The following is an 11,682-nucleotide window of genomic DNA, read 5'->3' on the forward strand; positions in this document are numbered from 1 at the left end:
TTTGCTGGTCCTCTGCGAAGATCCCTCCAGGTTCAGATCTTACACGCGTTCGGCAATATCCTTGTTGGAGATCCTAGCATTCGTAGTGCATCTGAGGAAGTCGGCTTTGGAACCTTCCCAGATGGTGGAGTTCTTGGGTGTCGTAGTCAATGCGACGGATTGCGTTCTTCGTCTGCCTTTGTCACTGATGGCATCCGCCCAGGAGGTGAGGAGAAGGATATTATGGCAAGTCCGGATTCCCCGTCAAATGTTTGCTCGCATGGTGGACCTTCTCTCAGCCTTGATACAGGCAATATACCCGGGCCCACTAAACCGCAGGACCATGCAACGGCTGACGACCCCTCTTCTACGCATGTGACCCTCTTCAGACTGGATGGTTTCCCTGTTCCTGGACGTGAAGGCCGGACTGAGCTGGTGGCTCCTGCACATGGCCGCATGGAACGGCAAGGCAATTTTCAGACCGACCCCGGATTTCGTTCTGGAATCGACTGCAAGCCTTGGGGTTGGGGTGCCACGTACACGTCCCGGTCCGCGGGTAGCCCGTGGTCGGACAAGGAATCGGAGTTACACGTCAATTGCCTGGATTGATTGCGGGTTTGTTGGCAGTTCAGAGCCTGACAAGTCACCTGTCGGACTGTGTGCCCTCCTTCGGAGGGACGAGGTCTCAGCGGTACAATATACCGACCGCTTGGGAGGTGCTCGGTCTCGCACACTGGAGGTGACGAAGGAGATTTCCGGCTTATGCTTCCAGTGCAACATCGCATTACAGGCAGAGTATCTACCGTGTGAGTCGAACCTGACTGCGGATTCGTTCTCCAGACTTTAGAAGGATGCCAGCGACTGGGAACTCTTTCGACCCATCTTCATCGTACTCGTGCGTCGCTAGGGTTTGTTCATGGTGGGTCTATTCACCTCCGGGACGACCATCGGATTCGGACGTGCTTTGGTTGGCTCTCGGATCCAGCGTGTGCGGTGGTGGTTGCGTTTCGACTGGTGCGGTTATTTTCTCAGGAATATAGGTGTTTCCTCCGTTCGCCTCTATCCCCCGGGTGTTACTTCTATTTGGTGGTCTACGTGTGTCCTTAGTGTTGTTGACTCGGTCGGGTTCACGGAGTTTCTGGATGTTTCCTGTCGGGACCCTCTTCTCTTACCGTCCTCTCGAATACTCCTCTTGGACTCTTTCGGGAGTGCCTGGTATGTCGAGGCGTCGTCACTATCGGCCAGGGACCTTCTCTGGGATCCCTGAGCTCCCGGGACGAGGAGATGTTTACCTCTCAGCATGGATTTCATAGTGTCGTTGGTGCTTAGGACAGGATGCTGAACCCTTTTTCCGGCCCGTGACCAACTTGCTGAGTGTCTTGTCCCTCCTCGATGGTTTGGGATGGTTGTGCCGTCTGTTTCTTGTGATTAGTCATTTATTTAGGCGGCGCGTGTTCCGTTTGGAGGTTTTTTTCCCCTCGGTCAGGACCCGCTGGTCTGCAGATTTCTACGTGGGATGAGGCTTGCTTTTCCTCCGGCGCCTAAATACTCTTCCCTCTGGGAGGTAAGTATGGTTTTAGCGTTTTTCTTCGGGATTCTGCCGGAGTTCCTTTAATTTTCCCTTCGCCAGCTTTCTTCTGTGTTTGCCCTCTTGTTGTGTATGGTTTCGTTCAGACGTGTTTCTGGTGTCCGATCCTTCGCCCCTGTCCAATCTCGATGGATGAGATGGTTATTGACACTGGCAGGGGTGAATGCGACTCTTAGAGTGCATTCGGTTAGCGGCGCTACTGCTTTCGAGTTTTTCCTTGATGGGCGTTTCTCCTCGGGACGTTTTGTATGTGGCGGTCCAGTCCCGTGAGGAGTTTTTGCGCCAGTTCATTTTGGACCGTCGGGCTATGTTTCTTTTGCTTTGCTGTCGGAGCGTTAAAACGGCAAATATGAAGCCTCCTGTCATGCTATAAAATTGTAGATTATACTAGCTTTAGTGTAACTATAATCTTAATTTTATTAATGACAGGAGGCGAATATTTCCCACCCAGTTTGGTTTCTTCCCCTCCTTGTTTTGGATGGATTGCATTGATTGTATTTCTGTTGATTTGTCTGATTATCTGGGCTAGGTTGGTTAGTCTGGGGTGATGTTGTGGGAAGTGCATGTTATATTGTATTGACGGTCATTAGTGATGGATTTCATGTTTTTATTCTATCAGTACTGGATCCTGGGATTTATGTTTATCAGTACATTTCGTTCACTAATCAGTGTTTTCGACTCTGTTTATTTCGTTTCAGTTTCATGGTTCGACTTCAGTTCATAGAATCGGCTGTTTGGCAGGATGAAGATCAAGTTCATCCATTATCCGAAGTTTTTCCAGATGGCATTCATTGTTATGTTGTAAATTTTTCTTTATTTAGTTATTGTCATTGTTGTGTACGTTTCGTTGTCGCAGCGTGAAAGAGGAAATGGTGGCTTAGGAGGAGCCTTATATAGATGCCTTATGTTTTTGTCTTTGGTGTTTCTCTCTCTATGTTAATGTGCTGTTGTGGAGTTCTAGTAAAGAGAGACTTAAGCAAATATTCACCTCCTGTCATTAATAAAATTAAGATTATAGTTACACTAAAGCTAGTATAATCTACAATTATCTGTCCATTTAGAAACCATGGTGAGATACATTTATTGAGATTAGGAAAAACAGTCTTAAGATGCAAGAGACTTTTTTAAAAATTGCCCACAGATGGTATCTTACTCCATATAGAATTAAAACATTTAAAAATAGTTTTCCAGATAAATGCTGGAGATGTTCCACAGAAGAAGGTACACTGTATCATATGTGGTGGAAATGTAAATAATTAGTAGAAATAAAAAGGAAGATCTCAAATATGAAGACAAAAAGACTAAGTTTTCTCTTATAAGTGTGAATTGGGACGCTTGATTGTTTTAATATAGTTTCTAGTTAAATTTCTACGGCTATAGCACTCTTAGGGTCCTCCTATTAACTCAGGAAAACAGATATGTAGATAAACACGACTTAGTGTGACTAAGTTAGGGTAATAATCCCCTTAACCCCTTAACGCCGTTACCACGTACCATGCCGTCCCGCATTAAATGGGCTTTAAAGCCGTTGTGGCGGCATGGTACGTCGTAATGGCTTAAGCCCCCAGGAGGAGAGGTGTACTCACCTCCACCGCGATCCTCTTCTGGGGGGCTGCCTGAGAGCCCAGGCAGACCCCTCCGGCAAATGAGGCCCCCGGGGGCCATGTGATCGCTCTCAAAGAGCGCTCTCAAAGAGCGATCACATGGCCCCCTATAGCTGGCTATGGATCTGCCAGCAGGGGGACTGTTTGAAATATCAGACATTCCCCCTGCTGGTGGGAAAGTAAAAAAAAAAATATTAAACAAGTGTAAAAATAAATTAAATATATTTTTATATATATACATAATATGTATATATATATATATATATATATATATATATATATATATATATACGTATAATTAAAATAAATAAATAAAATAATAAAATAAATAAATAAAATATTGAAACAAAATTTAATATAAATTATATATACATATGTAATTTCATTCTAACTGTATTTTGCTATTAATATATATATATATATATATATATATCGGTAACAAAATACACTTAGAATGACATTCTATATATATCTATCTATATATAAAATACAAATATATATATATATATATAATTACATAAAAGATTACATTAGTATACACGTAGAATTTAAATACCTATAAATGCATATATATTAAAATTCTACGTGTATATTTAAATAATCTTTTAACGTAATTGTGATTTGATTAATTAAAATTTGATTGACATGCCTGACAACACAGGGAGAAAGTGTAGAGAATTTAATTCGCAAGGACTATATTTGACCCTGTAACTCTCCAAGACACCATAAAACCTGTTCATAGGGGGTACGGTTTTACTCGGGAGACTTCGGTGAACTCAAATATTAGTGTTTCAAACTGGTAAATTGTATTACAACGATGATATTTTAAGTAAAAGTGACATTTCCGCATTTTTTACAAGCAAACGGCACTTTTATGGTCTATATTATTGTTGTAATATGTTTTACTGTTTTAAAACACTAATATTTGTGTTTAGTGAAGTCTCCCGAGAATAACAGTACCCCCCATGTACAGGTTTTATGGTGTTTTGGAAAGTTAGAGAGTCACATATAAGGCTTGCATTTCATTTTTTTCACATTGAAATTTGCCAGATTGGTTATGTTGCCTTTGAAAGCGTATGGTAGCCTAGGAATGAGAATTACCCCCATGATGGCATACCATTTGCAAAAGTAGACAACCAAGGTATTGCAAGTGGGGTATGTCCAGTCTTTCTTAGTAGCCACTTAGTCACAAACACTGGCCAAATATTAGTTTTTTGCTTTTTTCACACAAAAACAAATATGAATGCTAACTTTGGCCATTGTTTGTGACTAAGTGGCTACTAAAAAGGACTAAACATACCCCACTTTCAATACCTTGGCTTGTCTACTTTTCCAAATGATATGCCATCGTGGGGGTAATTCTCATTCCTTATAGAAAACGGTACATGCAGTGATAAAACCACAAATAAATCAGTAAATGAATAAAAAAGAAGAGTAGCAGCTACACACCCACTCTAGCGACTTGATGAGTTATATACTCAGAAATGGAAAATAGGGTGTGTGCGCTTAAGATTATAAAACTAGATAAATAGTATAAAAATTATCAAAAATAATTTATTAATTAAGTAAAAAATAAATCAGCAAAGGACTAATTCCGATCACCACTGTTATACCTTAACCGGACAATTAAATACAAAAATCTCATAAAACAGAACAAAAAAAAAAAAAAATTAAATGACACCAAATGTATCCACAAACTAACTGCACTGAATGGCCAAAAAGATGGAATAACCTCAATATAAAGAATATATATATAGAGGTCCGATCACTAAGTGAAGGTAGGGTGGATACAAAAAAAGCAAAAAAATTATATACCAATAAACACAATAGTAATAATAAATGGGAAAAAATATATATCTGTCCTCGGTGTGGGCCCCCACCTGAGGTAGATATAACCAGAAGATGAATAAATGAGATATATAAAAATAAAAGACAAGAGACAAGAAACAATAATACTAAGTGAAATAAAATAAAATGAAAAAAACAGTAATTGTCCGGAAGTCCTCCCTGGGTAGGCAGAATAAAGGTGATGTTGGGCGGATCAAAGAGCAACCAGATAAACCCTCGTTATGGGAACTCCAACTCTCTCACACTGCGGTCGGGATCTTCAAAAAAGACCACAGTGGAGGTGAAGCCGTGAAGATGGACAAAGTAGGTGCAGAGTGGTACAGCAACCGCCCAGACAGCAACCAGCAGATAGAAACCGCGGTCGGTATTTTCAAAAAAGACAGCGGTATTCAGCCAAAGATGAAGACAGGACGTCAAACCCAGGGGAAATGGAAAGAAAGGAACAGCCAGCAGCCCACAGATCAACGCGTTTCGTCCCAAACTGTGGGACTTTATCAAGATCAGTACTTGTGCCTAGATCACCACCCAGTTAAATACCTGCTCAAGATAAAACCAGCAGGTGAACCCCGGAGTGGATAATTATCAGTAATCAAGCTACATCAGTGAAACCTGTTAAACATAGAACAGGTGCTAATGATACATACACTAAACTGACAGTTTAACACACAGGTAAACAGTTTAACAAATTAGTTCCACACAATCTGATTTAACATTAGCATATAAACAAATATTTAGCGAATTATTTCCACACAATCTGATTTAATATTAACATATAAAGCTCCATTAAAACTATATACATAATATAAAAGAAATTTATAATAAATTCTATTAGACAGCAAAAATCTAGGTCAGGGGAAAAAAACATCTCCATACAAAGAGAATGCAGTGCAGATGCCCCCTATATTATTGTTACATCTCAATAATATAGCTATATAATTTTCCTCAATGAACCAACTAGATATAGAAAAGGGACCTCAAACTAAAAAAGTTCTATCTCCTCGTTTAGGCCATTGGGTGTGAGGGAGTCTAACCTAAAAATCCATAAGGACTCAGCCCTGATCAGGTGTCTTTTCCTAATAGCAAAATCCCTAGTGGGAGGTATAAACTCTATTCCCATCACTTTAATAGATGCCGGGTCACTATTATGAAACAACTCAAAATGTCGAGCAACCGAAGATCTCCTATCTTTGTTCAATATAGCCAGTCTATGCTCTCTAAATCTAGATTTCAGGGGTCTGGTGGTCTGTCCCACATAATGCTGATTACACGGACAAATCAAAAGGTATACAACAAAGGGGGTACTACATGTAATCCTATGGTTAACCACAAAAGTTTCTTCTCCCCTATATGATTTAAAGGTGGACGTATTATGACAAATAAACCCACAGGTCAGGCATCTGCTCCGCCCGCAACGTAAATTGTTGACACCATTCTTACTAGTAGCTGGCCCCTCCACATTGTCCCTTAGTTTAGAGGGGGCTAATATATTTTTCAGGTTTGGGGCTCTCCTAAAGGTAATCTTCGGGAGTTCTGGAATACTAAAACAAAGTAAAGGGTCCTTTCTAAGGATAGGCCAGTATTTATAAACGACACTAATAATATCATCATAACATTTGTTGAAAACCGTAGTAAAGACAGGAGAAATCCCCACCCCCACATCCTTAGTACTGATATTGTATTTAGCTCTCCTCTTTTGTGGACAGTTATATTCATCCAAAAGGTTAAGGATAAGTTCGTGATTGTTACTGTGTGACACCCTAATCAAGTGTGACTCTTGATCAAGTGGCCCTACCCTATTCTTTAAACGGCCTAACGGAGGGACAAGGTCCTCTCTATTTAGTGCCCCTGCCCTCAAATAAGCCCGTCTGATCTGCTCAGCCGGATACGCTTTTTCTATGAAGCGACGACATAAAACGAGTGACTCTCTCTCATAGTCCATAAGGGAGGAACAATTGCGCCTTAACCTTTGGCCAGAAGGGATATTTTGGATCCAAGTGGGATGGTGGCCACTATCAGCATGGAGATATCCATTAACGTCAACACTCTTTTGGAAGGTCCTAGTTAGAACTCTCCCCTGAAAACCAGTCAGGGTGAGATCAAGAAAATCAATGGTGGACAAATGTCTATGGTAAGTAAAGGTAAGTCCCCATAAATTATCATTTAGGTAGGAGATAAAATCTTCTAATTCTTTCCAACCCCCCCTCCAAATGATGAGGATGTCGTCAATGAACCTGCGATAGAAGGCGAGTCGCCCCCTCCAATGCGAATTTTCCAAAATCATGGTGCTCTCCCAGAGGCCCATGAACAAATTGGCATAGGATGGGGCGAAACTCGCCCCCATCGCAGTCCCCTTGGTTTGTAGATAAAAAACTTCATCAAATTCAAAATAATTATGCTTTAAGATAAATTCTGTGAATTTCAAAATAAAATCAGCCTGTAATTCCGGTAATAGAGGATCAGATGAGAGATAATATGAAATAGCTCTGAGGCCAAGAGCATGATCAATATTAGTGTAGAGTGAAACTACATCAATGGTGGCCCAACAATAATAATCTTGCCACTCAACCTCTTCCATAAGGGACAGGACATGACCTGTATCCTTAATAAAGGAAGGTAGATGGGGAACATACCTCTGAAGGTGGAAATCAACCCATTTAGAAATGGGAGCTATAAGGTTATTCCATCTTTTTGGCCATTCAGTGCAGTTAGTTTGTGGATACATTTGGTGTCATTTAATTTTTTTTTTTTTTTTGTTATTCTGTTTTATGAGATTTTTGTATTTAATTGTCCGGTTAAGGTATAACAGTGGTGATCGGAATTAGTCCTTTGCTGATTTATTTTTTACTTAATTAATAAATTATTTTTGATAATTTTTATACTATTTATCTAGTTTTATAATCTTAATTCTCATTCCTGGCTACCACACCGTCTCAAAGGTAACATTACTAATCTGGAAAATTTCAATTTGAAAATGGAATGTTCTATATTTGACCCTGTAACTTTCCAAAACATAAAAACTGTTAATGGGGGGTACTTTTGTACTCGTGACACATCGCTGATTACAAATATGTGCATTTTGTTGCAGTAAAACCTAACAGTATTATGAATTAGAAAGTAGAAGTTAAATACTCGTACCCCAAAATTGAACGAGGAGAGGTGTCCTGTAGGATAAACCACTCTCTCTTCTCTGTATGGAGCGAGTATATATTTAGCAACCCATTCACAGTATACGTTGATTATCTAAAATATAACCTTTAATAAATCATTAAAATTAGTAATTGAGAAATGTAGCTCCAGTAGAAAATATATATATATATGCACCCAAAAGTCTAAAAAAAGGCTGTAAACAGCTAGCCTTTATTGCTGTAAGGGCTAAATAGCCTCAGACTGTTTGCAGCAGTTATGGTGGAGGAAAACAATATATATTTGTGATAGTTTTAGAGGTAGTTAAATTGTCAAAGTTAGAGTTTTACCCCTTCCTCCTACCAACAAACTCGCCACCCTTGGGGTAAACAAACCCAAGTAAATTCAGATTTGTCCCCCCTCTTGTTTGCTGCAAAAAATGTCACAGCAGCTGGAACACTAAATAGTGATCAGCGTAACACACAGGGCTAAGTAGTGACCAGAAAAAACCTGGTCTCAACCTTCACATTACTAATTACTAGCAGTGAGAGTGGTTAGGCTAAGTGTCCCTGCCGCCGGTTACAAAGAAACAACTAACTGTTTCAATTCAATTGTCCAAAGGATTCTCTGTAGAGTAAAGGAAACATTCTATCGGTCCCTAATTCCAAACTCCATATCCCTCCCTACACTCCCATTGGTCGATTGTTAGCCAATACTGGGAGGGGAGGGGCTGGTAGTAAGTGAGTGTTGATTTAACCCTTTGGGGACCGGGTACAAGTTCGGCACTTCAACCGAAATCATTAGGATTACTGTCCCTGTAAAGGTAAATAGCGATGATATTGTCTATAGGCAATGGTGACAATAGTGTCCAAAGGACAGCAAGCATCCTCCATACGGTTAGTTTCTCCAACATGATATTCACAAACACTAGCTCTGTATACGCTCCGTTTTTATATATAGACACATGGCCAGACATTAAAAGTATATTGTCCTAGTAGATCAAACGGTCTAATGTTGGTGGGCTGGCATTCAGTTAAAGCTGACTTGGAACCAAGTTTACTAGGTGTATCTAGGGTGTAATGGTTCATCGAGCGACCCCTCCCCTAGAAGTACATACATTCTCATGGGGATCCAGTGAGGCACTCTGGATCAAAGTATGTCAAGGTTCATTAATTAGTGGAATGCAAGGTTTATGTATAAACGTAGGATAAAGTTAGGGAAAGGTCAAATGGAGTCCCGTTTGGAATGCTGCAAGCCAGTTCCGAAGTCATATTACCAACGTCCACTGGCTGAAATTATGCACATTCTTCAATAGGGATTAAACCCTCTCTATAGGTACCATGATGGATGTAGATGAACAAACTAGTAATGCTGTGGGAAAATGTTCACTTCACATTTTCAACATCTACTAGTTACTATATTCAAAAAATAACAACAAGAAACAGACCCCTCTTTGTAACTTCCTCGAGATTCTTAGGAATGAATAAACGGGGTAAAATTGAATTCTTCATTCAGTCCTCTAGGATATAGGGTCTGAAAAGAATAAATCCAGCGAGACTCAGCCTTAAGCAGAGAAATATTGATATCACCCTTTCGATGGTTAAGAGCCAGTTGTTGTAATACCTGGAACCTCAAGACTTCTGGTTTAGACGCATGGTTGATTCTCACATGTTTTGAAATCGGAGTTTCAATGTGTAGATTGGAGATGGAATTGATATGCTGTAAGATGCGTCTGCGTAATTGCTGATAGGTTTTCCCTATATACTGTAGCCCACACTCACATGTTATTATATAGATAACATTGGTGGAACTGCAGTTGATAAAAGTATTAATGGTTATCTCTGTAGAAGTTCTTTTGTTCCAGACAGACCTAGTTGGTACAATGAATTTACAGGCTTTACAATGTCCACATTTGTAGAGGCCTTTGGTAGTTAACCAGGTGGAGGTAGGAGGTGTTGTCAAACCAGGATTCAAGTGACTATGTGTTAGTATGTCACCAAGATTGTTTGCTCGTCTAAAAGTCATAGAGGGTTGTTTCGTGATGGTCTTGCTCAAACTGGTGTCATATTGTAGTAACGGCCAATTTCTGCTTAAGACCTGTTGTGCTGTGTTCCAGTGTTTATCAAAAGTTCCTATGAACCTAGTCAAACTCGGGGTGGTGCTGAGTTCCCTGGGTGGTCTGTGTAGGCTTACGGATCTGTCAACATTAGTGGTTCTTTGGTAGGCTTTTTTAAGAATTCTATTGGGATAGCCCAATGACTTAAATCTAGTTCTTAACTCTTTTGCTTCCTTCTCAAAATCCTCCGGGTTTGAACAATTTCTCTTCGCTCTTAAATATTGGCCATATGGAATGTTGGCCTTTAAGTGAAAAGGGTGGTAACTTTGCCAGTGCAGCAAACTATTTGTTGCTGTTGGTTTCCTAAATAGTGATGTGCTTACACTACCATTTTCATGTATGTTGATGTTCAGATCTAAGAAGACCAGGTGTTGTTCGTCAATGACATGAGTGAGTTGAAGGTTAATATCATTGTGGTTGAGTTCATCAACCAGCTGTTTGAATTGGGAGAAGGACCCTGACCAAAAGATCAGAATATCATCTATGTAACGAAACCATTTGTGTATAGATGGAAAGTAATGCGAGTTTGCCACATTAAACACAATTGTCTCCTCCCACCATCCCAAAAATAGATTCGCATAGCTGGGTGCGCAAGACGAACCCATAGCAGTGCCCCTTGTCTGTAAATAATATTTTCCATTAAAGGTGAAATAGTTGTGTGTTAACACAAAACGGAGCAAAGATAGAATGAAAGTTTGTTCTTGTTCTATGAAGGTTCCGGATTTTTCCAAAAAATAGGCTACTCCAGCTATACCATTCTCGTGTGGGATATTGTTATATAATGCCACTACATCTTGGCTGGCTATAGAGGTATATGGGGGCACCGTCAGGTTCTCTAGAGCAAGAAGGGTCTGTTTTGTATCACGTATATAAGATTTTAATTTCTGTACCAATGGTTTTAGTATCTTGTCCAGGAATTTACTAGCTCGTTCAGTCAGGCTGTGGTTGCCAGAAATAATTGGTCTCCCCGGAGGATTGTGCATATCTTTGTGGACCTTGGGGAGACAGTAAAAGGTTGCTATGGTTATATTGGATTGTGCAACAATGTATTTGAATTCATTCTGGGTAATTACTTTATCAGTTAGAGCTAACTGTGCCAGTTCCTGTAGTTCCCTAAAGAAAACCTTCGTAGGGTCATCCTTGAGTAACTGGTATGCAGATGTATCAGAAAGGTGTGCCATACACATGTCCACATATTGTCCCCTTTCCATGAGAACAATATTTCCCCCCTTGTCGGAGGATTTAATGACCATGTCGTCTCGTTGTTTTAGCTCCTGTAGAGCCAACTTTTCTACATAGTTTAAATTGGACCTGGATGGTTCGTGTATACCTTGGTTCTCAAGTTCATTGGTACAGATCTGGACAAACAAGTCAATGCAGGGAAATTCTTTGAGGTTAGGAGTAAACCACGAGAGTGGTTTCAA

This window comes from Pelobates fuscus, chromosome 1 (assembly GCF_036172605.1).
Source record: "Pelobates fuscus isolate aPelFus1 chromosome 1, aPelFus1.pri, whole genome shotgun sequence".
Classification (NCBI taxonomy): domain Eukaryota; kingdom Metazoa; phylum Chordata; class Amphibia; order Anura; family Pelobatidae; genus Pelobates; species Pelobates fuscus.